The following is a 6,965-nucleotide window of genomic DNA, read 5'->3' as shown; positions in this document are numbered from 1 at the left end:
GCCTCTCTGCCAACTTGTGATCTCTGTCAAATAAATAAATAAAATCTTAAAAAAAAAAAAACAGAAGGACTTGCACCTATACAAGTCTGTGTAAGAAACAGATCCCAATATTATATCTGCTCCCTAAAAGAGGGAAGGAAGATCTGTTCTTTGGAGATAGGAAACCAAGAAAGCTTCGAATTGGGGGAGCATCCCTGGTTGATGGTCAGAGGGGGTGCTGATCTGAAAACAGGGAGTTAGATGAAAATTCATGCATCAGTTCAGAAGACTATCAGCCTCTTTCTGACTTTTTACTCAAGCATATGTTATTCAGGCTATCTATTTGCAAACATAGGCAAGAAGCTCTTTGATTCTTTCCAGGAAAATACACATACACACACACACACACACACTCACACACACACACACACAGAAAAAGAGAAGGAGAAACATACAAGATTCTATTGTTTGGAGTCCTCCAATAAAACAGCAAAAACCATACCAGTTACCACAAAATAAAACCCACCAATTGATAAGACTCTGTCAAACATTGAACTTCCAATCAGTTTTTTGATGTTTCACCCTGAAACATAATGGGAAGTCATCTTTCATCAGATGCTGGAAGAAAGCCTGGACACCAGAGACAGAGAGATAATAGTTGGAAGAAGGGAGGTGAGAGTGAGGAGGGATGAAACAGGTGATGTGGACTAGGGAGAGCACCTGAGCACTGGGTGATGATGTATGGAAGTGTTGAATCACCGTACTGTACACCTGAAGCAGACATCCATTGTATTTTAACTGACTGGAATTAAAACAAAACCTAAAAAGGAAAATAAATAACTGGAAAAGAACTCAAGGGGGTTAGAAGAAAACTTGAAAACCTAACTTAGGAACTTAAATTGATAAGAGACTATAAAACACTGGATATCTATACAAGAACAGGATGTAAGAAATAGAGAAAATCCAAGAGGTTTTGCAACTAAAAAGATGAGAACTACACTTTTTAAAAACATGTGGCCAGATGGGGAGATAATTTTGAGTCAAGCTTCAGTAGAACAAAATCAAAAATGATCAGCAATAACAAAGGAAAAATAAGGAAATTAGAGAGCAGGTACATGAGGTCCACCATCTAGCTAATGGGTCTTTGAAAGAAAGAAAGAAAGAAAGAAAGAAAGAAAGAAAGAAAGAAAGAAAAAGAAAGAAAAGAGCAATTTCAGGGAAATAAATTACCAAAGATACATTACCAAAAATGTTTGCTAGGACAGAACTTGAAATTTTATATTAAAAGTGACCATCATGGGACAAGCACAAAATAAGGCAAAAGGTACAATAAAAAGTCAATGTGGGGGGCGCCTGGGTGGCTCAGTGGGTTAAAGCCTTTGCCTTCGGCTCAGGTCATGGTCTCAGGGTTCTGGGATCAAGCCACAGATAGGGCTCTCTGCTCAGCGGGGAACCTGCTTCCTCCTCTCTATCTGCCTGCCTCTCTGACTACTTGTAATCTCTGTCTATCAAATAAATAAATAAAATCTAAAAAAAAAAAAAGTCAATGTGGTTGATAAATGCTTTGAAAAGGAAATTCAGATAAAGGATTCATTGATACCTGATCATGTTTTTATTTTTTTTTTCAAAATGGTAAACCTTCTATTTATAGTAAATTACCTATTTCCTTACATAATTATGTTTAATTATTATTTATATTTTCATTTTGTTTTAAATCATTTTCCTGACTTAGTCAACATGCCACTCTTCTTTAAAACTTAAGTGGCCACTATTTATTTTGTTTTGTTTTGCTTCTGGTTTTGCCACCCATGTGTTGACTACAACTGTTCAGGGTCTAGCCACATTTACTTAGGTCCAGTTTTTCATCAGCCAAGTGGTAAAAGTTATTTTCATATTGGGGGAAAATCTTGGAATATACAACATTTGATGCAAAACATCCCTTCCCAAGCATTTATTTATGTATTTTTTCTTCCCTAAAGTATAGTACATCCCTAATTGCCTTCTCCCATGTATTAATTTAATGAAATGCCTCTTCATAAGAATTGCTTGCTAATGATAGGATTTGAGTTTTGGCAAGCCATACGTAGGGTATTTATTTTTAAATAGGGACGATATGTGTATTTATAGGCAAATGGTCCCATTTCCCTTGGAGAGTCATAGATATTTTTTGAAGCTTATTTTCTTACAAGTATAAACTTCTTCCTGGGTATAGAGCCATTAAAAGTGAATCTAATTTCAACTCATATTTAACATACCAAATATTTGTACTTATAGTAACCTATTTTTTGCCAAAGATTGGTAGTCAGTGTGGTCAGAATTCTATAAGCTATGAATGAGGTGGAGGGGGAGGAAAAAAAAAAGTCTATGTATGTATTTATTTACATACATAACTTTTGATATGTTTATATGAAAAGTTTAATAATTTAAAAAGCCAGCATAGTCAGTTTATACTTTTTTAAAATAGTATAAAGACCAGTGACAGTGACAAAGTGTCTGTTTCTGCCTTGCCTCAAAAGAAAGCACAATTAATCTTGCAGAAGACATTTATTAACCCAGATGATGATTTCACAATGTGGATTCCACCTGATGTAGTTTTCAGTTAATATGTGTTTAATTCTAACCTTGGAGACACTACCTCATAAGAGGTAGACCAACAGCGTGAAAATGACAAAAGACTCTCTGAATATTTTTACTGGGGATGACCGCCATGGGCAGGGCAAAGCCATAATGGTAAGGTCAGTGGTGAGACACTGACTTGGCCAACCTTCACCAACTTAACCAAGCGTGAAAGTGGGTCTCCAGCCAAGTCTGTCGTGGTGGGCAAAGGAAATTTGGAGAAGGCTTCACTCTACAGTTGGCTTTGACTAAGCAACAGTTGGTTAGCGCATTGTGTTTATGAGAATAACACCATGGGCATAATCCCAGACCCATCCAGTTAACATCATTTATTTCCATGACCACCAACTGCACAATTAGCCCTGCCAACAATATTAGAAATGCTCACATTTGGTTACCAGGACAATTGGGCAAGAAGCAGCTCAGTACAACTGTACTACTGGATAAAGAGCCTTAGAAGACATGGTCAACATGAACATATTTGCATTTATCTACTTATTTCCATTTTTCCACATGAACTAGATTTAATCATTTTAACTAGAATGTAGATGAGAATGGACATATAAATGGACAAGGCAACACTAGAGGTCAATAAACTGATTTTACCACAGGGACTCAGGGGGAGGGTTCCTGGAATTTAGCAGATGAAATCCCCACATTCTTCCTGCCTAGCTTTCCTAGTTAATGTACAGCTGAGCAAGGGTGTGGGGGAAGATCTAAGTTAACTAGTTAGAGTTAACATTTCCACAATCATGATTTTCAGAAGTGAAACAGTATGAGTTATGAGAGTATATACTCCAAATATTTCTTTTACTCTATTTCCCTGATATTTAAACTATAAAAGAAAGGCAACTGGAGAAGGTTGATATGAGGCTCATTTCCTTTTTTGAAAAATTTAAATTCAATTAGCCAACATACAGTAGTACATCATTAGTTTCAGATGTAGTATTCAATAGTTCATCAGTTGCATATACAACCAGGGCTCATCACATCATGTGCTCTCCTTAATGCCCATCACCCAGTTACCCCATCCCCCAACTCACCTCTCCTTTGGCAGCCCTCAGTTTGTTTCCTATAGTTAAGACTCTCTCATGGCTTTTCTCTATCTTTGATGACTTCCCATTCAGCTTTCCCTCCCTGCCCCTATGATCCTCTGTGCTGTTTCCTATATTCCACACCTGAGTGAAACCATATAATTGTCTTTCTCTGATTGACTTATTTCACTCAGCATAATAGCCTCTATGTCTATCCATGTTGATGCAAATGGTAAATAGTCATCCTTTATGATGGCTGAGTAATATTCCATTGTGTACATGGACCACATCTTCTTTTTTTTTTTTTTAAGATTTTATTTAGTTATTTGACAGAGAAAGATCACAAGTAGGCAGAGAGGCAGGCAGAGAGAGAGAGGAGGAAGCAGGCTCCCTGTTGAGCAGAGAGCCTGATGTGGAACTCAATCCCAGGTCCCTGAGATCAGGGTCCCCAGGTCCCCACTGAGCCACCCAGGCGCCCGGGACCACATCTTCTTTATCCATTCATCTGTTGATGCACATTTTGGCTCCTTCCACAGTCTCACTATCGTGGCCATTGCTGTTGTGAACATGGAGGCTCCTTTGCAATCAAACTATAAAATAGCAACTTGCAAGCTGTGAAATTATTGTGGGAGCCATGTGGAGGTGCATGTGAGTTGGGGACAAGAGCTGCTCTTCACTGAACCATGGTGCTGGTGGAGGTGGTACGGAGGGGGTTGTTGCCATGGTGATTAGAGATAGCAGTGAAAATGAGGGTGGTAAGGGTGTTGCTAGAATAGGTAGTGGAGGTGACAATGGAGATGAGGATGAGAGTATTTGGAGACTTACATAAAGAAGAGGTGGAGGTGGTGAGTGCCGAGGTAGCGTGGACGTCAACGGTCTCCTTCGTTCCAGTTACGTGACAATAGAGTCAGCAGTACCCCCCCCCCCAACTTTTATTCATCTGGTATTCCAGGCTTGTGACCATCAACCCTCTCAATCCTTCTCTCTCCTCCTTCTCTGACTCCCTGAAAGACTTGTCTACCTCATTCATTTTGAGACAAGAATATACTTCTTCGTCTTAGTCATGATCTATCTCTCATATTTTTGTCAGACTGTGCAGATTCTAACTTCCTAGAAATTCGTGTCACCTATGAGATATTTAAATGCTGTTTTAAATATTTAAATATTGTTTTCACTAGAGAGGAGGTGGGAGGAGCTATTGTCTTAATAGCGTCCTACATATGATACTAAGGGCCCTGTATGTCATTGAAAATTCTGTTATTCCAACAACCAGTGGTGATCATAAGATCTGTAGGTCCTCTGGGAGAAAGAGCCTGAGCAATAAATAAGACTGGGTTCACAGCACACAAACAAATAAAACGATAACTGGGAAAAACAAAAATAAAAACCTAAAAGCCTTCCCAGTTCCCCTGTGTCTCGTCATGACTTCTCCATGGCTAGACTGCTGGGTTACGGCTTTGCATCCTTATGTCTTCTCAGTAGGGCCCATGCTCTTCAGACAAAGCCATCCAGAAACACAGCAGTAGTTCCACAAGGTGGGTTTATTGGAGGAAGGGAGAAGATAGAGCTTGGGGAAACATGGGGGTGTTTTAGGAAAAATGTGTTAGAAAGAACTTATTACAGGATTTAGTTGGGTGACTCACAGAAGGGCTGAAGAAGCAAAACTTTCTAGAAGGCAGGACAACTCCATGTGATTTTTTTTTTTTCAATAAATCTACCTATAAAGAGGGGAGACAAGAACAAAAACAAATCTCTGGTTGGTGAGGGATTGCTCTATCATTTTAGCCAAGAAAGGGTGGTGTTTGGTATTTTGTGGGTGGCACTAGGAATTTTTAAAAATCTGCACTGAGGCAAAAATATGAGGTGTAATGTGGCCTTGTTTTATGTCTTTCGTCAGGGCCTCAGGATGCCCTGGGCTAAGTCTGGTATTCTGTGAGATCGCAAGTTTTGATAGAATGGTGTGGCCTAGGTATGCGTGCCAGGCCAGCTTCCAGCTTCTGAGGATCAAGAAGGTTGCTTCTTTTCTTTCTTTCTCTATGATGCACTGGGATTCAGTAGTGGTTTGTATTTCTGCACACAAGAAAAAGTTATTTATTTATTTATTTATGAAGGTCAAGCAAAGCTTTATTCCATGCCAAGCATCAAGAATGAAACCAAACGTTTGGGGCTGTGCCTCTTACAGAAAGGGCGACCTCTCTCTGCTTCACAGACCAGCTTTTTTTTTTTTTTAATTTATTTTATTTTCAGCATAACAGTATGCATTGTTTTTGCACCACACCCAGTGCTCCATGCAATCTGTGCCCTCTCTAATACCCACCACCTGGTACCTCAACCTCCCACCCCCCTGCCACTTCAAACCCCTCAGATTGTTTTTCAGAGTCCATAGTCTCTCATGGTTCACCTCCCCTTCCAATTTACCCCAACTCCCTTCTCCTCTCTAACTCCCCTTGTCCTCCATGCTATTTGTTATGCTCCACAAATAAGTGAAACCAAATGATAATTGACTCTCTCTGCTTGACTTATTTCACTCAGCATCATCTCTTCCAGTCCTGTCCATGTTATCATGACCCATCTTCATTTCAAAGTACGATTTCTGACTCTAATGAGAATACTGATGGTAATTGAAGGCAATAATACTAAAAATACCAACAAAAGAAAGGACAGGGTTTGAGATCAAAGCAGAGGAGGGGGTAGGGAGAGCACCTCAGTGAGTGCTGACCGAGCCCCACGAGTGGTCTTACTGTCTCTCAGAAGCAGGCACGAGACCATTTGAAGTACCCAGTGATGGTGTTACCTGTATTCTCAGCTCAGAACCCCGGGCGCCAAAGACGGAGTAATTTGAGGGGGATAGCACACTATAATAAGCAAGTGTCTTCAGTTGGAGTCCCCTAAAGCAAAGGATTCCCATAAAAGTATTTTTTTAATTGAGGTATGATTAACATATAACACTATGCTAGTTTCATGGTCTTTTTTTGGGGAATTTTGTTTTTGTTTGCTTTTGTTGTGTCCTTAAGGAGTATTCCCCAGGAAACACCAGTGGGGGACTAAGGAAGTGAGATGGGGAAATGAAATACCTAAGAGTCAGGTATTCGGTTAAGTCCCACAGAGACCCACCAATAAATAAGTAAGTAAGTAAGGGGGAGAGGGAGTAAATAAATAAACAAAATTCAAGATCATTAAAAAAAAAAAGTTGTCAGGAGGACAAGAGGGTCCACAAAAATCCTAAGTAAAGAGGCTCTCCTTGTCCACAGAGTAAGTGCGTTTCTGTGTCCAGTGGCTCTCAGATGTCAGCAGCAGCAGAAGCACCATGACGTCTTGTTCAACTGTAGTTTCTCA

Source organism: Mustela lutreola, chromosome 15 (genome assembly GCF_030435805.1).
Source record: "Mustela lutreola isolate mMusLut2 chromosome 15, mMusLut2.pri, whole genome shotgun sequence".
Taxonomy (NCBI): domain Eukaryota; kingdom Metazoa; phylum Chordata; class Mammalia; order Carnivora; family Mustelidae; genus Mustela; species Mustela lutreola.
This window is presented reverse-complemented; position numbering follows the sequence as displayed.